The sequence below is a fragment of the Stegostoma tigrinum genome, chromosome 42 (assembly GCF_030684315.1).
Source record: "Stegostoma tigrinum isolate sSteTig4 chromosome 42, sSteTig4.hap1, whole genome shotgun sequence".
NCBI lineage: Eukaryota > Metazoa > Chordata > Chondrichthyes > Orectolobiformes > Stegostomatidae > Stegostoma > Stegostoma tigrinum.
The window spans coordinates 15,761,311-15,789,098 of NC_081395.1; the positions used below are offsets into that span (position 1 = coordinate 15,761,311).

General features: G+C 45.4%; 1 long non-coding RNA gene across 1 annotated transcript; it reads right to left on the reverse strand.

Moving 5' to 3' along the window:
• Positions 1-17,136: 17,136 nt before the first annotated feature.
• LOC125449438 (uncharacterized) lies at positions 17,137-25,611 on the reverse strand. The gene is made up of 3 exons (XR_007246918.2): positions 25,557-25,611; positions 22,734-22,819; positions 17,137-19,791 (listed from the first exon to the last, which is right to left on the reverse strand). It is a non-coding gene; the product is annotated as an uncharacterized LOC125449438 (long non-coding RNA).
• Between the last annotated feature and the right edge of the window lie 2,177 nt (positions 25,612-27,788).

Here is a 27,788-nt window from a genome sequence, read left to right on the forward strand (position 1 = left end):
TGAACTTTGTTTCACATTGAGAATACCTGAACAGTTTTGAGTAAGCATGAACAGGCCAATGGCTCATTAAGCTCCCAGAACTTTTGTAGCACCTCCCACAGAGCAGACATTTAAATGGCTACTTAGCATGGGCTCAGTTTTTCAGCAGTGTGGATGACTGAGTGAACCCCTTCCCACACAGAGGGCAGATGAAAGGTCTCTCGTCAGTGTGAATCCACTGGTGTCTCAACAGATATTGTGACTCAGCAAATCCTTTCCCACACACGGCACAAGTGAAGAGAGTCACCCAGTGTGAACCTGCTGGTGCCTCAGTAGGGTGGATAACTGAGTGAATCCCTTCATGCAGTCAGAGTAGGTGAATAGTCTCTCTCCAGTGTAACTGTGCTGGTGCACAGTGAGTTGAGAGGACTGCCTGAAGCCAGCCCTGCAGTGGGAGCCTAGGAAAGACCAGTCATCAGTGTGACAGCACTGGTGCACTGCAAGATCAGATGATGTTATAAACCCAGTCACACAGCAAGAGCAGTGGAGAAGTCTCTCCTCAGTGTGAACAAGCGATGGGACAGTGACGAGTTTAAGTCTTGTTTGTGACATATGTAAATAATTTGGAGGAAGGTGTAGGTGGTCTGATCAGCAAGTTTGCTGATGACACTAAGATTGGTGGAGTAGCTGATAGTGAAGGGGACTGTCAGAAATTACAGCAGAACATAGATAGACAGGAGAGTTGGCCAGATAAATGGCAGATGGAGTTCAATCTGGGCAAATGCGAGGCGATGCATTTTGGACGATCAAATTCAAGGGCGAACTATATAGTAAATGGGAAAGTCCTAGGGAAAATTGATGAACAGACAGATCTTGGTGTTCGGGTCCATTGTTCCCTGAAGGTGACAACGCAGGTCAATAGGGTGGTCAAGAAGGCATATGGCATGCTTTCCTTCATTGGGCAGGGTATTGAGTACAAGAGTTGGCAGGTCATGTTGCAGTTGTATAGGACTTTGGTTTGGCCACATTTGGAGTACTGTGTGCAGTTCTGGTCGCCACATTACCAAAAGGATGTGGATGCTTTGGAGAGGGTGCAGAGGAGGTTCACCAAGATGTTGCCTGGTATGGAGGGTGCTAGCTATGAAGAGAGGTTGAATAGATTAGGATTATTTTCATTAGAAAGACGGAGATTGACGGGGGACCTGATTGAGGTCTACAAAATCATGAGGGGTATAAACAAAGTGGATAGCAAAAAGCTTTTTCCCAGAGTGGGGGACTCAATTACTAGGAGTCATGAGTTCAAAGTGAGAGGAGGAAAGTTTAAGGGAGATGTGTGTGGAAAGTTCTTTACACAGAGGGTGGTGGGCACCTGGAACGCGTTGCCAGCGGAGGTGGTAGACGCAGACACGTTAGCATCTTTTAAGATATATTTGAACAGGTACGTGGATGGGCAGGGAGCAAATGGACACAGACCGTTAGAAAATAGATGACAGGTTTTGACAGAGGATCTTGATCGGCGCAGGCTTGGAGGGCCGAAGGGCCTGTTCCTGTGCTGTAATTTTCTTTGTTCTTTGACATCAGTTCCCCTGAGCTCTTGTGGCACTTCACGCAGTCTGGGCATTTCAAAGGCCTCTTGTCTGTGTGAATTTGCTGGTATATCAGCAGGTTGGAAGAGTTTAAGAATCCCTTCACACACTCAGATCAGGTGAACAATTTCTCCCTGGAAAGGGTCTGTGCTTCCTTTGGAAGTCAGATGACGGAACAGCTCCCTTCCTATACATGGACAGTGGGCACAGCCTCCCCATGGTGTGAACTCACTGGTGCACAGCGAGGTGAGAAGACTGTCTGAACCCAATCCCACAGCAAGAGCACCACACCAGTGTGGACACCTCCATGCATCATCAGCTGCCCAGAAGGTTTGAAGTACTTCTGCAATCTGAAGAATTCAAAAGTCACTCTTCAGTGTGAACTCTCTTGTGTCTCAGCAGGTGGGATGATTGACTGAACCCCTTCCACACTTGGAATGGGTGAATGGTTTCTTCCCGGTGTGACTGCACGAATGCCTTTCCAGGTTGAATGGATAACTGTACCCCATCCCACAGTTCTCACATTTCCATGGTTTCCTCTTGTTGTGGCTGCATTTATGTTCTAACTGGCGAGGTGAATGCTTGGAACCTGCTTGTTCATGCATAGAACACATATTAAATGATATTTAAGTCATGATAAATTGGGTGTCTGTCAGATCCTGACGTGATGTTTGATTTCAGCCTCCAGATTGCAAGTTCACCCCTTCTAACACCAATAAAATTAATTTAAAACAGAAAAAAGACACGTTGTGAAATTGGACTGAACGAACCAAGCAATTTGTGGGGCAGGTATTGGAAAAACAGACATGAGAATGGCTTGATTGTTTCAAAGACTGATCTACTTTTGTCCTTCAGCAAATGTCAAGACCTTAGATAAGACCTTAGCATCAATGGGAGGAGATAGAGATTGATGGGAGAGGCAGGAGAGGGATCTTATATATCTAAAATTCAATCAGAACTTGACAGAATCTTGCAAAAGCTCAACCTCCACCATTCAAAAAGGGCCCAGGGTAGGTGAATGTGAACACAATCACATCCAAGCCCCCCTCTAAGTAACAGACGCCATCCTGACTTAGCTGACATCCAGTACAGGATGTTCCAAAAATTTTCCATCTAAATGGGCAGCATGGTGGGTCAGAGGCACTGCTGCCTCACAGTGCCAGGGACCCAGGGTCAATTCAACTCTTGGGTATTTATCTGAGGGGTGTTTGCACAGTTTGCGTGTGTGTGTGTGTGTGTGTGTTCTCCTCTGAGTGCTTCAGTTTCATCCCACCGTCCAAAGATGTGCAGGTTAGGTGGATTGGCCATGGGAAATGCATGGTGACAGAGATGGGGTGGTTCTGGGATGGGATGTTCTTCAGACAGTTGGTGTGAACTCAATGGGGTGAATGGCTTACTTGCACACTGTAGGGATTCTGTGATTCTACAAAATAACAAGAAGACTGAAACTGTTGGCTTCAGTCCCACCTACAAACTCTATTTCACAGCCACTCACTCTATCCCGTCTCTTGGCAACTTTCTGAGGCTGACCCAGGCTGTTTAAAGCAGTGGCAAAATATTTCACCCTAATTTGAACTTTCAATCACATTTCCCATCATCGTGAAGGCCATTTATGTCCACCTCGCTACCTGACTTCACCCTAGTCTCAGGTCATCTGCTGCTGAAACTCTGAAATTCATTCCTTTGTCACTGAAGGCTTAAATATCTCAGCTGGGCTTGTTGCAATTAACCCCTCCACAATCTAGTGGTCACCCAAAATTCCACAGTCAGTTTGGTTAATTTCACCAATGCTCATTCACCCATTGTCTTTATGCTCTCTGACCATCAAAGGCTTCTGAAGAAGAACCAAAACTTTGAAATTCACCTCCTTGTTTTCAAATTTCACCATGGTCCATTCCAATTTGAGCTGCTCTAATTTCAGCCTCTTCAGCATTCCTGATTTTAACTGTTCCCACACCTTCAAGTTCCCAACCACAAGGTGTGTAATTTCCTCCTCAAACTTATTTGCCTTTCTACTTCACTTTCCAACTTTGAAATATTCCTTTGCAACCTTCCAATCTGGCCAAACTTTTGGTCCCAGGCACAAATTTCTCCTCATTGGCATATTGTCAATGTTGCTTCATAATATACAACTGAAATGACTAATTGGGTAGTGAAGACAACGTCTGATATATTTGCCTTTATTGGTCAATGCATTGCATATAGGAGTTTGGATGTCATGTTTCAGCTGTACAGGACATTGATTAGGCTACTTTTGGAAACTGCATTCAATTCTGATCTCCCTGTTGTAGGAAAGATGTTGTGAAACTTGACAGGCTTTATTCACAAGGATGTTGCCAGGGTTGGAAGATTTGAGGTATGGGGGACAATGAATAGGCTGGGACTGTTTCCCCTTGGGCGTCAGAGGATGAAGGGTGACCTTACAGAAGTTTCTAAAATCAGGAGGAGCATAGATAAGGTGAATAGTCAAGGTCTTTTTCCCAGGATAGGGGAGTCCAAAACTAGACAGCACAGGATTAAGGTGAGAGTGGAAAGATCTAAAAGAGACCTGACAGGCAACTTTTTCACACAGAGGGTGATGCATGTATGGAATGAGCTGCCACAGGAGATGGTGGAGGCTGGTACAATTACAACATTTAAAAGGCATCTGCATGGGTACATGAATACGAAGAATTTAGAAGGATAAGTGCCAAATCTGGCATAGGGACTTGATTACCTCGAGCGGGACTGGCCTTCATTTTCGGGAGGAGCGAGAGAAAGAGAGAGAGAGAGACAGCAGCAGGCAGCTGCCGGCAACGTAAGTTTTCCCACTTTAAAATGCTTACCTTGAGAGGGAGCGGCCTTCATTTATTTGGGCAGCAGCTGAACCCGAGACACGACACGTGAGGTGTCTCCCACCCACCTTCCTCCTCTAACCCAAAAAAAAGGACTCAGTGGTGTCTAGATAAGGTTAGGCTTTTTCTGTTTCATCTTTTTTATATCGTGTGATTGGTAAAAACATTTTTCATTCCTTTTTCATTTATCTAAGTTAAGTTTAAGGTTAAAAATGACAGGAGATCTCAGACCCGTGTTATGCTCCTCTTGCTCAATGTGGGAGCTCAGGGACACAGCTGATGTCCCTGACTCCTTCACGTGCAGGAAGCGTGTCCAGCTGCAGTTCTTGTTAGACCGCATGACGGCTCTGGAGTCGCAGATAGACTTACTTTGGACCATACGCGATGCTGAGGGGGTCGTGGATAGCACGTTTAGCAAATTGGTCACACCGCAGATTAGGATTACTGAGGGAAAAAGGGAGTGGGTGACCAAAAGGCAGAGAAAAAGCAGGAAGGCAGTGCAGGTGTCTCCTGTGGTCACCTCCCTCCAAAACAGGTATACCGTTTTGGATACTGTTGAGGGAGATGGCTCACCAGGGGAAGGCAGCAGTAACCAGGTTCATGGCACCGTGGCTGGCTCTGCTGTACAGAAGGGTGGGAGAATGAGTGGAAGGGCTATAGTCATTGAGGATTCAATTGTAAGGGGAGTAGATAGGCAGTTCTATGGTCAAAAATGAGACTCCCGAATGGTATGTTGCCTCCCAGGTGCACAGGTCAGGGATGTCTCAGATCAGCTGCAGAACATTCTGAAAGGGGAGGGCAAACAGCCAGTTGTCGTGGTGCATATAGGCAACAATGATATTGGTAGAAAATGGGATGAGGTCCTACAAGCAGAATTTAGGGAGTTAGGAGCCAAGTTGTAAAGTAGGATCTTAAAGGTAGTAATCTCAGGATTGCTACCAGTGCCATGTGCTAGTCAGAGCAGAAATGAAAGAATAGCCAGGATGAATGCGTGGCTTGAGAGCTGGTGCAGGAGGGAGGGGTTCAGATTTTTGGGACATTGGGACCGGTTCTGGGGAAGGTGGGACTATTACAAATTGGACAGTCTACACCTGACCCAGGCTGGAACCAATGTCCTTGGGGGTGCTTTTGCTAATGCTGTTGGGGAGGGTTTAAACTAATGTGGCAGGGATGGGAACCAAATATTGGACAGGTTATGGACAGAAAGGAGGTAGTAATTAAAGCCTGGAGGGAACTAAATAATGAAGTCGACGTGATTAAAGGGTAGAGTAGGCAGGGAGCAGATGATGAACACAAAGGGACAGGTGGTCTGAGGTGCATTTGTTTTAATACGAGAAGTATAGTAGATCAGGCAGATGAACTTAGGGCTTGGATCGGTACCTAGGAGTATGATGTCATTGCTAATACTGAGACTTGGTTGAGGGAAGGGCATGATTGGCAACTAGATGTCCCAGGATATCAATGCTTCAGGCGAGATAGAGATGGAGATAAGAGGGATGGAGGAGTAGCATTACTGGTCAAAGATGATATCATAGCTGTACTGAAGGAGGGCACTGTGGAGGACTCAAGCAGTGAGGCAATATGGGCAGAACTCAGAAATAGGAAGGGTGCAGTGACAATGTTGGGGCTGTACTACAGGCCTCCCAACAGCAAGTGTGAGATAGATGTACAGATTATGGAAAGGTGTAGGAGCAACAGGGTGGTGGTGATGGGAGATTGTAATTTTCCCAACATTGACTGGGATTCACTTGGTGTTAGGGGTCAAGATGGAGCAACATTCGTAAGGAGCATCCAGGAGGGTTTTCTAGAGCAGTATGTATGTAGTCCAATTCTGGAAGGGGCCACACTGGACCTGTTGTTGGGGAATGAGCCCGGCCAGGTGGTTGAAATTACAATAGGGGACTACTTTGGAAATAGTGAACACAATTCTGTAAGTTTAACAATACTCATGGACAAAGATGAGAGTGGTCCTAAAGGAAGAGTTCTAAACTGGGGGAAGGCCTCCTACCCTCCCTCGACCTCTTCATCTCCAACTGCCGTCAAGACATTAACCGCCTCAACCTCTCCACCCCTCTCACCCATTCCAACCTCTCCCCCGCAGAACGGGCAGCCCTCCGCTCCAACCCCAACCTCACCATCAAACCCGCAGACAAGGGTGGCGCAGTGGTAGTATGGCGCACTGACCTCTACATCGCCGAGGCCAGACGCCAACTCTCCGACACCACGTCCTACCGCCCCCTCGATCATGACCCCACACCCGAGCACCAAACCATCATCTCCAACACCATTCACGACCTCATCACCTCAGGGGACCTCCCACCCACAGCCTCCAACCTCATTGTTCCCCAACCCCGCACGGCCCGTTTCTATCTCGTTCCCAAAATCCACAAACCTGCCTGCCCTGGTCGACCCATCATCTCAGCCTGCTCCTGCCCCACCGAACTCATCTCCACCTATCTGGACTCCATTTTCTCCCCTTTGGTCCAGGAACTCCCCACCTACGTCCGTGACACCACCCACGCCCTCCACCTCCTCCAGGACTTCCAATTCCCTGGCCCCCAACACCTCATATTCACCATGGACGTCCAGTCCCTATACACCTGCATTCCGCATGCAGATGGCCTCAAGGCCCTCCGCTTCTTCCTGTCCCGCAGGCCCGACCAGTCCCCCTCCACCGACACTCTCATCCGCCTAGCTGAACTCGTCCTCGCCCTCAACAACTTCTCTTTTGACTCCTCCCACTTCCTACAGACTAAGGGGGTGGCCATGGGCACCCGCATGGGCCCCAGCTATGCCTGCCTCTTTGTAGGTTACGTGGAACAGTCCCTCTTCCGCACCTACACAGGCCCCAAACCCCACCTCTTCCTCCAGTACATTGATGACTGTATCGGCGCCGCCTCTTGCTCCCCAGAGGAGCTCGAACAGTTCATCCACTTCACCAACACCTTCCACCCCAACCTCCAGTTCACCTGGGCCATCTCCAGCACATCCCTCACCTTCCTGGACCTCTCAGTCTCCATCTCAGGCAACCAGCTTGTAACTGATGTCCATTTCAAGCCCACCGACTCCCACAGCTACCTAGAATACACCTCCTCCCACCCACCCTCCTGCAAAAATTCCATCCCCTATTCCCAATTCCTCCGCCTCCGCCGCATCTGCTCCCACGATAAGACATTCCACTCCTGCACATCCCAGATGTCCAAGTTCTTTAAGGACCGCAACTTTGCCCCCACAGTGATCGAGGACGCCCTTGACCGCGTCTCCCGTATTTCCCGCAACACATCCCTCACACCCCGCCCCCGCCACAACCACCCTAAGAGGATCCCCCTCGTTCTCACACACCACCCTACCAACCTCCGGATACAACGCATCATCCTCCGACACTTGCGCCATTTACAATCCGACCCCACCACCCAAGACATTTTTCCATCCCCACCCCTGTCTGCTTTCCGGAGAGACCACTCTCTCCGTGACTCCCTTGTTCGCTCCACACTGCCCTCCAACCCCACCACACACGGCACCTTCCCCTGCAACCGCAGGAAATGCTACACTTGCCCCCACACCTCCTCCCTCACCCCTATCCCAGGCCCCAAGATGACATTCCACATTAAGCAGAGGTTCACCTGCACATCTGCCAATGTGGTATACTGCATCCGTTGTACCCGGTGCGGCTTCCTCTACATTGTGGAAACCAAGCGGAGGCTTGGAGACCGCTTTGCAGAACACCTCTGCTCAGTTCGTAACAAACAACTGCACCTCCCAGTCGCAAACCATTTCCACTCCCCCTCCCATTCTCTAGATGGCATGTCCATCATGGGCCTCCTGCACTGCCACAATGATGCCACCCGAAGGTTGCAGGAACAGCAACTCATATTCCGCCTGGGAACCCTGCAGCCTAATGGTATCAATGTGGACTTCACCAGTTTCAAAATCTCCCCTTCCCCTACTGCATCCCTAAACCGGCCCAGTTCGTCCCCTCCCCCGACTGCACCACACAACCAGCCCAGCTCTTCCCCCCCCACCCACTGCATCCCAAAACCAGTCCAACCTATCTCTGCCTCCCTAACCGGTTCTTCCTCTCACCCATCCCTTCCTCCCACCCCAAGCCGCACCCCCATCTACCTACTAACCTCATCCCACCTCCTTGACCTGTCCGTCTTCCCTGAACTGACCTATCCCCTCCCTACCTCCCCACCTATACTCTCTCCACCTATCTTCTTTACTCTCCATCTTCGGTCCACCTCCCCCTCTCTCCCTATTTATTCCAGTTCCCTCTTTCCATCCCCCTCTCTGATGAAGGGTCTAGGCCCGAAACGTCAGCTTTTGTGCTCCTGAGATGCTGCTTGGCCTGCTGTGTTCATCCAGCCTCACATTTTATTATCTTGAAGTCCAACTATACCCAAATTTGGCAGGATCTGGGGATTGTACATTGGGAGAAACTGTTTGAAGGTAAATCCACATTTGATTTGTGGGAGGCTTTTAAGGAGAGGTTGATTAGCGTGCAGGAGAGACATGTTCCTGTGAAAATGAGGGATAGAAATGGCAAAATTAGGGAACCATGGATGACAGGTGAAATTGTGAGACTAGCCAAGAGGACAAAGGAAGCATACGTGAGGTCTAGGCGACTGAAGACAGACAAAGCTTTGGAAGAATACGGGGAAAGTAGGGTGAATCTGAAACGAGGAATTAAGAGGGCGAAAAGGAGACATGAGATATCTTTAGCAAACATGGTTAAGGAAAATCCCAAAGCCTTTTATTCCTATATAAAGAGAAAGAGGGTAACTAGAGAAAAGATTGGCCCACTTAAGGACAAAGAAGGAAAGTTATGCGTTGAGTCAGAGAAAATGGGTGACATTCTTAACGAGTACTTTGCATCGGTATTCACCAAGGAGAGGGACATGACAGATGTTGAGATTAGGGATAGATGTTTGATTACCATAAGTCATTAAGATGGACTAGTCCCCACGTCCGGATGGGATCTATCCCAGGTTATTGAGGGAAGTGGGAGAGGAAATAGCCGGGGCCCAAAGATATCTTTGCAGCATCCTTAAACACGGTAAGGTCCCGGAGGACTGGAGAATTGATAATGGTGTCCCCTTGTTTAAGAAGGGTTGCAGGGATAATCCAGTTAATTATCGACTAGTGAGCCTGACGTCAGTGGTAGGGAAGCTGCTGGAGAAGATATGGAGGGATAGGATCTATTCCCATTTGGAAGAAAATGGGCTTATCAGTGTTAGACAACATGGTTTAGTGCAGGGAAGGTCATGTCTTAGTAACTTAATAGATTTCTTTGAGGATGTGACAAAGTTGATTGATGAGGGAACGGCTGTAGATGTAATATACATGGACTTCAGTAAGGTGTTTGTTAAGGTTCACCATGGCAGGCTGATGGAGAAAGTGAAGTCACATGTGGTCCAGGGTGCGCTAGCTAGATGGATAAAAAAAAACTGGCTTGACAACAGGAGACAGAGTAGTAGTGGAAGGGGGTTTCTCACATTGGAGACCTGTGACCAGTGGTGTTCCACAGGGATCTGTGCTGGGACCGCTGTTGTTTGTGATATACGTAAATGATTTGGAGGAAGGTATAGGTAGTCTGAACGGAAAGTTTGCAGATGACACTAAGATTGGTGGAGTAGCAGATAGTGAAGGGGACTATCAGAGATTACAGCAGAACGTAGATAGATTGGAGAGTTGGGCAGATAAATGGCAGATGGAGTTCAATCTGGACAAATGCGAGGTGATGCATTTTGGAAGATCTAATTCAAGAGCGAACTACAGTAAATGGAAAAGTCCTGGGGAAAATTGTTGTACAGAAAGATCTGAGTGTTCAGGTCCATTGTTCCCTGAAGGTGGCAAAGCAGGTCAATAGAGTGGTCAAGAAGGCATATGGCATGCTTTCCTTCATTGGGTGGGGTATTGAGTACAAGAGTTGGCAGGTCATGTTGCGGTTGTATAGGACCTTAGTTCGGCCACACTTGGAGTACTGCGTACAGTTCTGGTCGCCACATTACCGAAAGGATGTGGATGCTTTAGAGGGGGTGCAGAGGAGGCTCACTAGGATGTTGCCTGGTATGGAGGGCGCTAGCTTTGACGAAAGGTTGAGTAGATTAGAATTATTTTCATTAGAAAGACAGATATTGAGGGGGGACCTGATTGAGGTCTACAATATCATGAGGGGTATAGACAAGGTGGATAGCAAGAAGCTTTTTTACAGAGTGGGGGACTCAATTACTCGGGGTCATGAGTTTGAAGTGAGAGGAGGAAAGCTTATGGGAGATATGCATCTAAAGTTCTTTACACAGAGGGTGGTGTGTGCCTGGAACATGTTGCCAGTGGAGGTCGTAGACACAGACACGATAGTGTCTTTTAATGTGTATCTGGACAGGTACATGGATGGGCAGGGAGCAAAGGGATACAGACGCTTAGAAAATAGATGACATGTTTAGACAGAGGATCTCAATCGGCGCAGGCTTGGAGAGCCAAAGGGCCTGTTCCTGTGCTGTAATTTTCTTTGTTCTTATTAATGTAGGATTATATGTTCGGCATGTACAAGTTAGACCAAAAGGTTTGTTTCTGTGCTGTATATGTCTATGACTCTAAAGATGCAAAAATGTATCTTTTCTCAGTGATTTAGACATCTATCATTCCTCTGTCATTACAGGGTGAAATTGCTTACCTAACAGCATTGGGAGGGTGACTTCGCTACATGGACTGCAGCAGTTCAACAAACTGCATCTTCTCCACAGGCAACCAGGACTGGCAATATTTGTTGGTCAGGTTGGTGACACTCAAAGCCCGAGAATAAATACTGAAAAAGATCATACATGTACATTTCCCAAAAGCATACTGTTTCACATTGGATAGATAGAAAATATAGCAAAATGATCTCCCATAGAATCCAAATAAAAACCAAGACTGTGTATGCTGTAAATAAAGAAGAAAATAAAAGTTGCTGGTAAAGCTCAGCAAGTCTGGCAGCATCTGTGAAGAGAAAATCAGGGTTAATGATTCAGGTCCAGTGACCCTTCCTCAGGACTGATGAAAGCTCGGAAAATGTTGGGTTATATGCAGAAAATAGGGAGAGGGATGGGGTAGGGAGTAAATGATAGGATAGAGCCCAAAGAGAGAGAAGAATAATTGGATAAACCAAAGAGTTGATAATGATCTGACTAGGAGGGCGGGTAGTTGTTAATGGGGACTAGTGGTGACTAACAACAGGTAGTGTGTAATGGCAGGCTATGTGATAACAAGGCCTGATGTGTGTGGGGGTGGGGGGGGGGGGCACGTGCCAGGACATGGGAGAGTTCAGGCTGTAAAATTATTGAACTTGATATTGAGTCCAGAGGACTGCAGGGTCTCCAAGTGGAAAATAGGTGTTGTTCTTCCAGTTTGCATTAAGCTTCACTGGGAACACTGCAACAAGCCAGAAACAGAGATGTTGGCAAGGGAATAGAGTGATGTGTTAAAGTGGCAGGCCACAGGTGGCTCAGGGTCTTTTGCAAAGCGGTCACCTAATCTACACTTCATTTCCCCAATGCAGAGGAGACCACATTGTGAGCAGCGAATTCAGTAGACTAGATTCTGGGATGTGCAGGTGAAGTGTTGCTTCACCAGAGAGTATGTTTGGGTCCCTGGATAGTGGGGAGGGAGGAGGTAAATGGGCAGGTGTTGCACCTTTGCCAATTGCAGGGGAAGGTGCTGTAAGGGCATGTTGAGCGTGAAGGAAGAGTGGACAAGGGCGTTCCAGACAGAACGGTCCCTGAGGAAGGTTGTCAAGGGAGGGGAGGGGAATATGCGTCTGGTAAGATTACCTATCATCCACCAGCATCCGCATCCAGAAGATCATCAGACGCCATTTCCATCACCTCCAGCAAGATGTCACCACCAGACACATATGTGCCTCCCCTCCCTTGTCTGCCCTCCGCAGGGACCGTTCCCTCCGGGACACCCTGCTGCAGTCATCATTCTATCCGCTGCAAACACCAGACCGGAGTATCTTATTCGGGGCTCAAGTTTGGTATTCTTGAGCCATCCAATATAGGCACTGGCCTGTCCTTAGCACCTTAGAAGACGTGATGAGAGGCTCCTCTCCACAGCTACCCTGTCCCGCAGTGCATTTGCATAGCTGCACCATTGTGCATGTTGTCCCTTTACAGCTCAGGGCCATTATGACAGAAGAGGAAGCACTGAAAGGCAGAAGGGGCATGGCCAGTCCTCCAGCCAACAGGCGCGAATGAAGGGGTGAGTGGATTTTTGGGGCCAGGTGGGAGCATCTGGTCGCAGGAATGCATTTCCTGCACTTCTGCCCTCACACCCCCTCCCCTCAACAAAAATAAAGACAGATTCCCTCTGGTTCTCACACCCACCCCATCAACCTCCACATCCAATGCATCATTCTCTGCCAATTCCATCACCTACAATCCCTCCCCACCCCATCTACCTTTCATACAGACTTCACTCTGCGACTACCTTGTCTGCTCCGTTCTCCCTACTAACCCCACCACACCTGGCATCTTTCCTTGCAACTGCAGAAAGTGCTAAACCTGCCCCTACACCTTCCCCATCACCTCCAGCCAAGGCCCAAAGCAAACTTTTCATATCTGACTGGAGTTCACCTGTACATCTTTCAACCTGGTCTACTGTATCCATTACTCCCGATGTGGCCTCCTCCATATTGGTGAGACTGAGCGCAGACTTGGGAACCATTTCATGGAGCATCTGTGCTCTGTACGTGATAATTGACAACACCTTCCAGTCACCAACTATTTTAACTTTCCCTCCCATTCCCTTGATGACATGTCCATCCTGGGCCTCCTCCAGTGCCACTATAATGTCACACTCAAACTGGAGGAGCAACACTTCATACTCTGCCTCAGGAGCCTACAGCCCAATGGCCTTAACATAGAATTCACCAGTTTTAAAACCTCACCACTTCAGCCTCATCCAACTTTCAGATCTCCCTCTCTTCCCTGCCTTCTTGACCTGACACAACCTGTCCAACTTCTTCCCCACTTATCCACCCTACCCTTCCCACTGACCAATCCCCAATACCCCCTACCTGTATCTACCTATCACCACCCCACCTACCTTTCCCCACCTCACCCATACTCCCTTCTACCTCCTTGACCTGACACAACCTGTCCATCTTCTCTCCCACCTATCCATTCCACCCATTCCAGTGGCCGATCCCCACCACTCCCTACCTGCGTCCACCTATCACCATCCCACCTACTTTTCCCCACCACAACCCTCCTCCCTCTATTTATTTCCCAGCAACTGTGACCCTGCCAATTTCTGAAGAAGGCTCCCAACCTGAAATGGCAACTTTCCTGCTCCTGTGATGCTGCCTGATCTGTTGTGTTCCTCTGGCTCCAAACTGTGTTGTCTCTTTATGCAGTGTGATACTTTTGTGATTTTGTGAATTTGTCTCCACATAGATTTTTAGAAGTTCCTCAATAAAAGTCAATACCTTAGTTAAATAACGCTTTGAGTGTTTAAATTGATAAAGAATAATGCAACCCCTTCACAGAAAATTGAAAGCCCTCACTCTTGATCCACTCTGGTAAATTTTCTCCACATCCTCCTGACATCTTTTCTCCAGTCTGGTCCACAGAATTGAACACTATATTTCATCTTGGTAATAAGCACTGATTTTAAAAGATTCAACATAGGTTTCTTGCTTTCCCGTGTCTCCATTAATAAAACTAAAAACATCATAAGCAATTTTCTGTATTAAAACAAAATCTTGATCAATTTACTCTTTGGCCCATGATGTTCTGCTGAACATGACACCAAATTAAACTAATCCCTTCTACCTTCCCTTCGCCCACATACTTCTATTGCTTGCACATTCATGTGCTGATCTAAAAATTTCTTAAATGCCCCGATCATATCTGCTTCCACCACCACCCTGGCAGTTCATTCCAGACTCCTACCACGCTCTATGCAATAAACTTGCCTCTCACATGTCCTCTGAACTCCCCCCACAACCTTCACCTTAAATGCATTGTCCCCGATAGGAGACATTTCAACTTTGGGAAAAAGATTCTGACTGTCAACCCTATCTATGCATTTCATAATTTCATAGACTTTTATCAAGTTTCTCCTCAGCCTCCACTGCTCCAGAGAAAACAACCCAAGTCTTTCTAGCCTCTTCTAATAGCTCATGCCTTCAAATCAGGCAGCATCCTGATAAACTTCTTCTGCACCCCCCAAAGTCTCCACATCCTTCCTGCAATGTGGTTACCAGAACTGAACACAATACTGTTCCTTCACTCTGGTTTAAAATTATACCATTTGGTTTATGTTGAATGTTTTCATTCTTCCTTTCAAAATCTAATTGTCAGTGAATCACATTGGGGTGTTCTGAGGGTTTGAAATGTGCTAGATGAACGCAAAAACCTATTCTGTTACATTTGACCTAAAATTGTAAATTTTGCTCCAAAAACTACATTGGATTTGATATGCAGTTAACTAGTTTTCTGCAGAAGCAACTTCAGCTGGGAGGCAATGAATTACAGAAACATAAAATCATATAAAACAGAATAGAATCTTTGCCCCATCAACTCTGTACTACTATTGAGCACTAGGTCCGTTGCCATGAATGTTATGACATCTCAAGTGCTCATTCAAGTACTTTTTAAAGGTTGCGAGGTTAGCTTGCTCAACTATCTTCCAGGCAGTGCATTCTATACCCCCACCTACCTTTGGATGAAAGAATATTTCATCAAATCCCCTTTGAACATCCTGTCTCTCACCTTAACTCTAACCTTGAGCAACTGTCTGTGTGGACTGTCCCCATGACTGTGCAGGTATCCCCCAGGAGCTCTGGTTTCCTCCCACAGTCCAAAGATGTGCAGGTTAGGTCAATTGGCCATGCTAAATTGCCCATAGTGATCAGGGATGTGTTGTTTAAGTGAATTAGTCATCAGAATTGCAGGGTTACAGGGATAGAGTAGAGGAGTCTGTGGGATGTTCTTCAGAAAGTCAGTGTGGACCTGTTGGGATTAATATGGGTGGGATACTGTTTGGAGAGTTGGCGTGGACTTGTTGAGCTGAATGACCTGTTTCCGCACCATGGGATTCTATAAATGGGACTTGCTCAGTTTAGGAAACCTGATGAATGTGAACAAGTTGGGCCAAAGGGCCTGCTTCAGTGCTTTGTCATCGCAGAAGGGATTGCTGAATTTTTTAAAAGCAAGCTATTAAACTTAGTGGAAGTACGATTTACATGGTCATCCATTTAACCAGTGGCTAAAAGGTCAGGTGTAGACAAACTGGCACCAGTGGGTACAAGGTGAGGCTAGGCTGGCAGCAAGCTGCTGATTGGTCTGTGGTGAGCAGTTGTTGATGTCAAAGCCATGTGCCTACCAACAAGGGAGTGCTTGTTCACATCTGTTTCTCTATCTGGAAGCCAATGTAGCCAGGAGTTACAGAGATCCAAAAAGGGAGATGTTGTTTTTTCTCCACAGTATAAAGTACCTAAAGCCTGAAGGAAGCCCGATTATTTTCCCTAATAAGTTGTTGTAAGCTGTGGCTTTTAACTAAGGAACCAGAGAGTTTTTAAATTTGTGAACCTGTCATTCTATGCCTTCTTCAAGGAAATTTAAAAAAAACACTCCAGGAGAACAGAGAAATCCATGAAAAGCAAGACCTAACTATCCAAAAGTATCATCTCAGCAAATGCTGTGGATTAGGATATTTGAACTGTCTTCTCATTCTTTGTCCCTCCACCCACAACACTAATTTTTTTTGTGCATGTCTGTGGAATTTTATAAGGGGTTTAGAGTTTCAACCAGTAGAGTTATAAATTGAGATTCCACCTCTGTTTACCTGTAGCTAGAATCTATGTGTTTGTATTAAATAGGAATTCTTTTTAAGTACAGAAACCTGGTCCACACTTCTGTTAAAATGAGTCATAAAAGACAGGTATATATGCATATTTGGTGATATTTGCATACTTGGAACAAATCTTTAACATTTGTGACAACTTCAGGAATGGCAGAGATTAATTTGCAGCTCTGTGCTCCAGTGAGGTGAGAGAGATTGGAGAGGCAGACTTTAACAGGAGACAAACAAAGAGATTGTGGGAGGGAATTTCACAATGTCACACCTGGGCAAAACAACCAAGGAGGAGTAATTAAGATCACGGACACTGAATTTATCAGAATGAGAAGAGTACAGATATCCCAACAGGTACCACAACTGCGGATTATGGAGATAAAGAGGGATGAGGCTACAGAGAGATTTAAAAATAGGAATACCTTTAAATAGAGGCATTGTTTCTCAATGAGCCAATATCTGTCAATGAACATGGGAGGTGGTGGGTGAACCGGACTTGTCTTGAGAAAGCACGTAGAAAGCAGCTACTTATGTGATCACAAGATTCTGGGTGGACAGGTAGGAAAATGTGAAAGGGTGACCATATTTTCATTGGAATCAGCAAGACTAAAAGTACAATGGGCATGGAAGACTTTCAGCATCTTGGTGAAGTGGACGCAGATAGCATTACAGAGTTTTAATATGTAATGCTAATAATGGCATGGACATGTGGCTAGAAGGGCACTGTGTAAGTGGGAAAAGCAAAGGCAGTTATTTAATTGTTTCTATATTAGAAATAAGTCCCTGAGCTCCTCATACTTGTTGTTGGAGATGAGGATGGAGGATACAGGATGCAGGGAAAGCCCTTCAAATGAAACTAATTTGTGTGCACGATATTAAAAAGAAGCGACAGAGTGTGCATTTAACAAAGTCGATTTATTTTAATACTTATTAATTCATTCAAAGCATGTGGTGAGACTAGCATGAATTGTCCATCCCTAATTGCCTCTTGAAACATTGCCATCCTTGAGGTGTAGGGTCATCCAATTTATTATTCGGCGGGGAGTTCCAAGATTTTGACCCAGCAACAGCATCGGAATGGAGATATTGTTCCAAATCAGAATGGTGAAGGACTTGGAGGGGAAATTACAGCTGGTAGTGTCCCCTTGAATCTGACACCCTTGTCCTTCTAGGTACACAGGCTTCACATTTGGAAGGGCTTGTCAAAGTGGTAACTTACTGCAGTTCATCCTGTAGGTGATGCACACTGCTGCCATAGTCCACTGATACTGAATGGACTGTAGTTTGAAGGTGGTGGATAAGGTGCTAATGAAGTAGCTGCTTTGTTCTGGATGTATCAAGCTTCTTGATGAGCACAGCTCCAGTGACACTCAAGACAAGTGAGGGCTATTCCATCACACTCCTTGCTTGTGCCTTGTAGAAAGCAGACAGGCTTTGTGGAAACGGGAGGCAAGCTATCCGCTGCAGAACTCCTAGCCACTAACCTCCTCTTGCAGCAAGATATAGTGTATCTAGTTCATTTTGGTCAATAATAATGCCCAGGCTGTTGATAGTGGAGGAATTCAGCATTGGTAATGCAACTGAATGTCAAGGGGTGATAGTTAGATGCTCTTAAGCTGGATGTGGTCATTGCTTGGCATTTGTGTGGCACAAATATCATTTGCCATTTGTCAGCCCAAATGTGGATACTGTCCAGATCTTGCCGCTTATCGGCAGAATCCTTCAGTGTCTGAGGAGTTGAGAATATCAGTGAACATTGCACAATCACTGTCTAACATCCCCACTTACGACATTATGATGGAGGCAAGGTCATTGATGAAGCAGCTGAAGATGGTTGGGCCTAGGACAGTACCCTGAGGAGCTCCTGTAAAGGTGTCCTGGAGTTGAGGTGACTGACCTCCAACAACCAAAACTATCTTCCTTTGTGTTAAGTCTGACTGTAACCAGTGGAGAGTTTTCCCCCAATGCCCACTGACTCTAATTTGGTGGGCCTCTATTCCTTGATATCACTGGGACCAAGTTGCATTGGCTGAAGACCAATGTTGGGGAGCTTAGAGGCGGCAGAGATGGATCAACCACAAGGCACTTCTGGCTGAAGATTGTTACAAATGCCTTGTCTGTTGCATTGATATGCTGGCTTATCCACATGTCAGGGTGGCAATATTTGTGGAGCCTCCACCTCCTAATAGTTCTTTAATTATCCACCACCATTCATGACTGGAAATGGCAGGTTTAGAAAGCTTAGGTATGATCAGTTAGTTGTGGAATCACTCAGTTCCATCTACTGAATACTTCTTTTGCTGTTTGGTATTCTAGTGGTTGTATACTGTAGTGTTGCCAAATTGGTACTCCATTTTAAGGTATGCCCTCTTGCATTCTTTATTGAACCTTGCAGTGCTACCTTTGCCCTTGTCTTTTCTGCTGTCTAGGTCAAGACTGGTTGGTCAGTCCAGTTCGATTCCTTTTTATATCCTTTGCAGTGGTTTGATATAGCTAACTGGCTTGTCAGGCCATTTCAGCGAGCAGTTACAAGACAGAGTCAGAGTGAATCACATTACTGTGGGTGTGGAGTCATGTGTATTAGACCAGATAAGGATGGCAGATTTTCTACCCTAATTAAATGGGTTGTTACAATGATTGATGGTTACATGTTAAGCTAGCTAGCTTTGAATCCAAATATTTTGTGAATTCAAATTTCACCCAATTGCTATGATGGGCTTTGAATCCATGTCCTCAGAACATTAGTCTGGTGCTCTGGTTATTAGTCTAGTCACATTACCCCTACCACTACCTATCCCTACCCCTACCCCTACCCCTAGCGCACCCCCCGCACGATCTGCAGAATATTACCCCTGGCCTGGAGTTTATTAACATAAGTAGAAACAGACCCCAATGAGCATGGAAGTGACTGACAGCAATATCCCATTACTGCAGTTAGAAGTGAAATTGGTGGTGTTTTGTCAGTTGGGATGATTGACTGAATCTCCTTTCACACTTGAAGCACGTGAACGGTCACTCTCCAGTTTCTGCCTAGTGTGAATCCGCTGGTGTGTCGACAGGCTGGATGAGAGAGTGAACCCCTTCCCACACTCGGAGCAAGTGAATGGCCTCTCCCCAGTGTGAACTCTCCGGTGTACCAGCAGATTGGAGGAATTAGTGAATCCGTTTCCACAGTCAGGGCAGATGAATGGCCTCTCCCCTGTGTGAACTCGTTGGTGTCTCCGGAGGTGGGATGACTGAGTGAATCCCTTTCCGCACACAGAGCAGGTGAACGGGGTCTCCCCGGTGTAACTGCGCCGGTGAGTTTCCAGCTCAGATGGGAATCTGAACCCCTTGCCACAGTCCCCGCACTTCCATGGTTTCTCCCTTTTGTGGCTCCATTTATGTTTCGATAACCCGGATGCTTGGCTGAAACCCCGTCCACACACACAACATGTGTACGGTTTCTCTTCATTGTGAACAGCAAATTTCCCCTCCATGTGGTTATGATAAATTGGACAATACTGTCAGATCCTGAAGTTTCCCAACAGCGAATCCTCCCCTTCTACTTCCTATGAAATTGTTATTAAGACAGGAAAAAGCAAGAGTGAGAGAATTCACAAAAACATAAAGATACATTTGGGCATTCGCCCTAATGTCTCAATGTGGCTCAGTGGCAAATGTTTCTTTATAATAGTCCTGTTACACAAAAGGCACTATATGAATGCAAATTATTTTTGATTTGGACATATATTGCTCTTTGTTCATTATTGCTGGTTGAATAGCCTGTTACTCCTAACCCAACCGAATTGTTAGAGCACGTTCACCACACAGACTGACCAGTTCAAAAAGATCAAACATCATCTTCTCCACGTACAACTAGGGATTGACTATGTCTTGTTACTGAAAGAGCAGGGGAGTGGGACTGTCTAAATTGCAGAAGGTCAGCACAGGCACAATAAGCTAAATAGCATCCTTCTGTAGTGTAATCAGTTAACTATTCTCTGACAGTTTTTAAACATTCATTTACAGGGTGAGGGTGTCACTGGCTTGGCCAGCACTTATCACCCGTCCCCAATTGCCCAAAGAGCAGTTAAGAATCAACCATGTTGCTGTGGGTCTGGAATCACACGGTAAGCCGGTTAAGGATGGCAGTTTCAGTCCCTAAAGGACATTTGTGAACCAGATGGATTTTTCCAATAATTGACAATGTTGATTAGACTTGTTAATTCTATTTTATGGAATTCAAATTCCATCACTTGCCTTGGCAGGATTCAAACTCGGATCCCCAGATCATTTCTTAAATTTTTTCAATGGAATTGTGTGTTGCTGGCAAGACCAGCATTTATCGCCCAGAAGGCAGTTAAGAGTCAACCACGTTGCTGAAAGTCTGGTGTCACATGTAGGCTAGACCAGGTAAAGATGGCAGTTTCCTTCCCTAAAAGGAAGGACATTAACGAACCAGATGGGTTTTTCCAACAGTCATCAATGGATTCATGATCAGCATTAGACTCTTGATTCCAGATATTTTTTATTGAGTTCAAATTTCACCACCTGCCATGGTTGAATTTGAACCCAAATCCACAGACCATTACCTGGATTTCTAGATTAGTCCAGTAACCATAGCACTGAGCCGTCACCTCCCCATAAATGACTTGATGATCAAAGGACCAATACTGGAGACCAGAAACTGACGACTGCAACCAATGCCCTCGCTGCTACATAACAGACATTAACTGGTCTATCTGGGTTTTCAGACTCAGTTCTATGAGTAACAACTACAATAAAACAATAACAAAATGTCATAGGTACTGAAAATTGGAAAGAGAAACAGCAAATGCTGGAAGAAACTCCACAGGTCAGGCAGCATTGGTAGAGAGATAAACAGAGTTAATATTTCAGGGTATGCTGAATGAGTTGGGGGGATAAAAATGGCGCAAAGTATAACAGTCATTTCAAGTTCATAAACAGAACAAAAATGGGTTATAAAACAGATTAAATTGTGCTCCTGGGATGCTGCTTGGCCTGCTGTGTTCATCCAGCCTCACATTTTATTATCTTGGAATTCTCCAGCATCTGCAGTTCCCATTATCTCTAAAAACAACTCCTGACTTTAAAAGGCTCTATGGGAGGATAAAGCTGATAAGTCAGCAGTATGAGGTCAGAGGATGGGCAGCAGTGAAACCTGATTTAGGTAAAGGTAAAGTCACCATAGTCTTACCAGCCCATAGTGTCTGCCCTCTCATTAAAGACAGATGTCTGATCATAAGAACTTAAGTCCATAAAACGTAGGAGCAGAAATTAGACCACTTGGCCCATCAAATCTCCTCAGCAATTCAATCGTGGCTGATAAGTTTCTCAACGACATTTCTTCCCATAAACTTTTATCCCCTCAATAATCAAGAACCTATCTTTCCCTGTCTTAAATATATTCAATGACCTAACCTCCTGTGGCAATGAATTCAATAGATTCACCACTCTCTGGCTGAAGAGGTTTCTCCTTATCTATGTTCTAAAAAGGTCCTCCCCATTACTCTAAGGCTGTGCGCTTGGGTCCTAGTCTCTCCTACCAATGGAGACATCTTCCCAAGGTCCAGGCCATTCAGTGTTCTGTAAATTTCAATTAGATTCTCCCTCATTCTTCTAAACTCTATTGAGTATAGACTCAGAGTCCTCAAACGTCCCTCATATGTTAAGCCTTTCATTCTCGAGAACCTCCTCTGGACCCACATCCTTCCTGAGGTATGGGCCCAAAATTGCTCACTATATTCTCAATGTGTTCTGATTAGAGCCTTTGAAGTCTCAGAAGTACACCCCTACTTTTATATTCTAGTCCTCTCAAAATAAATGCCAACATTGTATTTGCGTTCCTAACTATTGACTCAACCTGGAAGTTTACGTTAACAGTATCCTGGAAAGAACTCCCAAGTCCTTTTGCCAGTCCAGATTTCTGAATTTTCTCCCCTCTATTCCACCTACCAAAATGCATGGCCTCACAATTTCCCATGTTGTATTCCACCTGCTACTTCTTGCCTACTCTCCTAACCTGTCCAAATCCTTTTGTAGTCTCACCACCACCACCACCACAATACGACCTGTCCCTCCACCTGTCTGTATCATCTGCAAAATTAGCCAAAATGCCCTCAGTTCCTTCATCTAGATTATTATTGACCTTGAACCTTGCAGAACTCCACTTGGCACCAGCTGCCATCCTGAAAGGAACCTTTTTATCCCCACCCTCTGCTTTCTGCCAGACAGCCAGTTCTCTATCCATGCTGGTACCTTGTCTCTAACCCAACGAGCCCTTATCTTACTCAGCAGCCTCCTGTATGGTACCTTGTCAAAGGCCTCTGGAAGCCCAGGAAGATAATATTCATTAGCTTTCCTTGGTCTAACCTGCTTGTTATGTCCTCAAAAATTCTAACAGATTTGCTAGGCATGACTTCCTGTTGATGAAGCCATGCTGACTTTACTCTATTTTATCATGCACTTCCAAATATTCAGAAAATCTTACCTTTCACAATGGACTCCAAAACCTTACCAATAACGGAGGTCAGGCTAATCGACCTGTAATTTCCAGTCTTTTGCCTTACTCACTTCCTAAACAGGGGAGTTACATTAGTGATTTTAGAACATCAAACATAGAACAACACAGCGCAGAACAGGCCCTTTGGCCCTCGATGTTGCGCCGACCTGTGAACTAATCTAAGCCCCTCCCCCTACACTACCCCATCATCATTTATATGCTTATCCAAGGACTGTTTAAATACCCCTAGCTTTCCAGTCGTCTGGGACCCTCCCTGACCCTAGTGATTCCTGAAAGATCACTACTAACATCTCCACTGTCTCTTCAGCTTTCTCCTTCAGACTGATGGTGATTAACTTAAGGGACACCACGCATCAGGTGAGGGGAGAGGTTGAGAGACTTTCCTGCCTTTACCTCAAAACTCTCGATTCCCACCCTGATTAAAAATCTCTCTCTCAGCCTTGAATATACTGAACAAAACAACTTCTAAATAAAATTCCACATTTTCACTCTAAGAGAAGAAATTCCTCCCAGCTAATTCATAAATGTGAGGCTGGATGAACACAGCAGGCCAAGCAGCATCTCAGGAGCACAAAAGCTGACGTTTCGGGCGAATTCTCCAGCATCTGCAGTTCCCATTATCTCTAATTCATAAATGCATTCCTTATGCTGAGAATATGCCCTCAGGTCCTAGACTCTGCCACAAGAAGAAAGAACGTCTCAGCATCTCCCCAGTCAAGTTCCCCAAGAACCTTGTATGTTTCAGCATGTTCACCTCATTGTTTTGTAACTCTTAACTCCAAGACCACGTGGGTTTTTGAGAAGGCCCAGAGGTCTGGAGATATTCTCCTTGAAGCAAATGTGATTGAAAGTGTCAAGATTATATCTTTTCATCTTGCTGTATTTTTGATTGTAGACTGAAGTGGGAAAAGGATTGTTTTTAAATATATAAGAATTGCAGAAGGGGTTGCTGTGCTTTTTACAAACAGGCTACAAGCACTTATTGTAAGTGCTGTTTACACTTTGGTGCCTGTTTGTCTGCAATTAAACATCCTCCGGAGCACACTTACAAGGTGAGATTTGCCCAGCAACTAGTGGCTGATTGGTCTATGAGGTGGTGAACAATTATGCCTGCCAATAACTATGCAGCAGGTACAAAGACAGCAAATCAACAAGAGATCCTAGTGGAGTACAGAAGTACAGGGGAAACTTAAGAAAGGAATTAGCACAGCAAATAGAGTGCACAAAAAACATTGGTGGATAAGATTAGGGAGAATCCTAATGCATTCTATAAGTATATCAAGGGGAAGAGGATAACTAGGGAAAGCATATTGCCCATCAGGGATCATGGGGACAATCTTTGTGTGGAGCCAGAGGACATTGCTTGGGTGCTAATTAAATTGTTCACATCTATTTTCACTTGAAAGGAGGAGGATGCTGGTACAGAATTTCAGATTGGGAACTGTAAGGCTCTTGAGCAGTTTTACACAGGGTGTGAGGAGGTATTGGAGGTTTTGACAGGCTTAAAAGTGGACAAATGCCCAGCTATGGATGAGTTGTATCCCAGGCTGCTGTGGGATATGAGGCAAGAAATTAGAGAGGTGCTGGTCCAAATTTTCAATTCCTGTCTGGTCACAGGGATAATGCCAGAAGACTGGAGGATAGCTAATGTGCCTCCATTTTTCAGTAAGGGTGGAAGGTAAACCAGCTAATTACAGACCAGCAAGTGTCACATCAGCAGTAAGGAAACTATTGCAGAAAATTCTGAAGGACAGAACTAATTCTCAGTTGGACAGGAAAGGTTTGATCAGATATAGTCAGTATGGCTTTGTCAGAGGGAGTTAATGTCTAACAAATTTGATTCAATTTTTCAAGCAGGTGATATAGTGCTTAGATAAGGGTTTTGTAGTTGATGTATTTTATATGGATTTCAGCACAGCCTTCCCATGTGGAAGGCTGATAAAGACCATACAAGTCCATGGTATCCAGGCCAACTTGGCAAGTTGGATCTAAAATTGTCTCCTACCACATAGTCAGAGGATCGTGGGAGAAGACTGTCACCAGAAGCCGGTGTCCAGTGGCATTCCACAAGGATCACAGCTGGGTCCATTACTGGTAGTGATAAATATAAATAATAGGAGACAAAATGAAGAAAGAATATATTGAGATTACTTTTGTTCGCATGAGTAATACTCCATAAATCAAATAGGAATCTGTGACTATACAAAGGTAATTGTGGTGAGGTTTTCCATTCTGACCATCACTCAGAAGAACACTCAAATGACAAAAATCAGATTGTGAACCAAACTAAATACTGACAAGACAACAAAGGACTCGAGTTCACCAGGGAATCATGAGCTGAAGTTCTGCAGGCAGCAAAACTATCTGCCCAGCACATTGTTATAGCAGATTTGAATTTGATGTCAGATGAAACTACACAAGTTCATCTACATATGTGTATATCGGTCATCATTAAGACCTTAGGACTCAAAGAGCTGGATAGACAAGCTGTCAATATGCTGTTCTGTTGGAAGCAAGTTAGATCTTTGCCCTCTACAAAGATGGCGGCGGCGCTTGCGCCATACCACATATTAAAACGCGGCGCCCACCCAAAGCACCCCTCCACCAACCAAACGCCCCAATAAAGATGGCGGTCACCCGGAGACGGACACTGGGAGTTACCGCCCCGCTCACTGCAACGGCAAGAGGTAACCCTCATTATTGAAGGTTTGCGACTTATACAAGATGTTTATGATTCGTTCCCGTCCAACCGCAAGATGCATCGCTCGCTCCGCTGCGCCCTAATCTTACCGTTGCAAATCAGAGAAAGAAGCCTCCACCTCTCGTCGCACCGGGTCCACGCATGCTCTCTAGATATTCACACTGCGCCTGCGATTAATCCCCCTGTTGTGAATAGGGGATATTCGCCGCCGTGGTGAATGCTGGGTAGTAACCGCTATTAAAAATTCACGTTTTCTTAAATAAGCAAAGAAGTGCGGGTGCAAGATCTCTGAAACAAAAACGGAAATTGCTGGAGAAACCCAGTAAGTCTGGCAGTATCGGAGTTTCGAGTCCAGTGACCCTTCTTCAGATAGTGGGTTTCAGTTTTGTTTCCCTTTTTCATCATCCTGATATGTGTTGCACGTATTGTATGAAGACCAGGGCCGAGAAAACCACATAATAAAATTAGGGCATACGTCAGACTGAAATCTATTAGCGAAAAGACTGTCATGATAAGTAACCGGTACGTTCTTCTGGGAATGATTCTACCACTGCTGGGGAGTAGGAGTGGGTAATATTTCACACCATTCTATGTTTCTATAATAATAATGCACAATGTGGAGCATGGTACTCTAACTGCCCACTGAATAAATATAGCCTATGCACAGCAGAGGGTTTCGTAAAACAGTATCTGGTTATTCCAGTTGGAGGATGGCCATACTGGACCTTGTCTTGGCTGACCAGGTGACTGACCTTCCAGTGGGAGAGCATTTTGGGAACAGTGATCACAACTCCATACATTTTAAAATAGCAAAGAATGAGGATAAGTCAGGACCTTGCAGAAAGATACCAAATTGAGGGAGGGATTGTCAGTATTAGGCAGGGAGCTAGGGAATGTTACTTGGGAGGAGCTGTTATTGAGCAAGTCCACACTTGACATGAAGGGTCGCTGGACCCAAAGTGTTAACTCTGTTTTTTTCTCCACTGATGCTGCCAGACCTGCTGAGCTTTTCCAGCAACTTTGTTTTTGTTCCTGACTTACAGCATCCACAGTTCTTTTAGTTCTTATATGACATGTGGGAGTTGTTTAAAGACCTGCTGATCAGAGTTCATAACCAGCATATTCTGGCAAGCAGGAAGGACGAGATTGGCAAGGTAAGGGACTCTTGGGTAATATGGGAGGTTGTGAGATTAGTCAAGAGGAAAACTGAAACATAGATAATGTTTAGGAATCTAAAATCAGACAGGGCATGTGAGAAATATGCAGAAAGAAGAAAGAACTCAAACAGGGAATTAGGACAGCAAGAAGGGGCCTGAAATGACCTTGGCAAGGAGGATTAAAGAGAATCCCAATGCATTCTATATATAGATTAAAAACAAGAGGATAACTAGGAGAAGGTTGGACCACACAAGAATAAAGGATGGAATTTGTGCTTGGAGGCAGAGGATGTGGGTGAGATCCTAAATGAGTACTTTCATTGGTATTCACCCAAGAGAAGGATATGGAGGGTAGTGAGATTAGGGTAGAATGTTCTAATATGCTAGGGCATTTTGAGATCAAGAAATAAGTGGTGTTGTGTCTCTTAAAGAGCATTGAAGTGGATATGTCCCCAGGCCCTGATAGCATCTATCCAGGTTATTAAGAGAGGCAAGAGAGATTTGTAGAGCCTTGACCAAGATCTTCATACCCTTTCTAGACACTGGAGGGGTCCCAGAGGACTGGCAAGTAGCTAATGTTGTTCCTTTATTTATGAAGGGAAATAGGGATAATCCAGGAAGCTATAGACCAGTGAGTCTCACATTAGTGATTGGGAAGTTATTGGACAGAATCCTTAGGGATAGGATTTACACACCCTTGCAAAAGTATGCCCTAATTAGCGACAGTCAGCATTGCTTTGTGCAGGGTAACTTGAATGAATTTTTTTAGGAGGTGATGAAGGGTAAAGCAGTGGATGTTGCCTACATGGATTTTAATAAGGTTTTCGACAAGATCCCTCATGGTAGGCTCATCGAGAAGACTAAGAAGTATGGGATTCATGATAACTTGGCCACTTGGGTTCACAATTGACTTGCCCAAAGAAGGCAGAGCACACTTGTCGAAGGGTGTTTTTCTGGCTGGTGGTCTGTGACTAGTGGTGTTCCTCAGGGATCCATACTGGGACCTCTGCTGTTTCCTGCAAATCATCCCTCACACCCCTCTCCACAATAACAACCAAAACAGAATCCCCCTCATCCTCAACCAACCTCCGGATCCAATGAATCATCCTCCAAAACTTCCACCATCTGCAATCTGACCCCAGCACCAAAGACATTTTTCTCTCC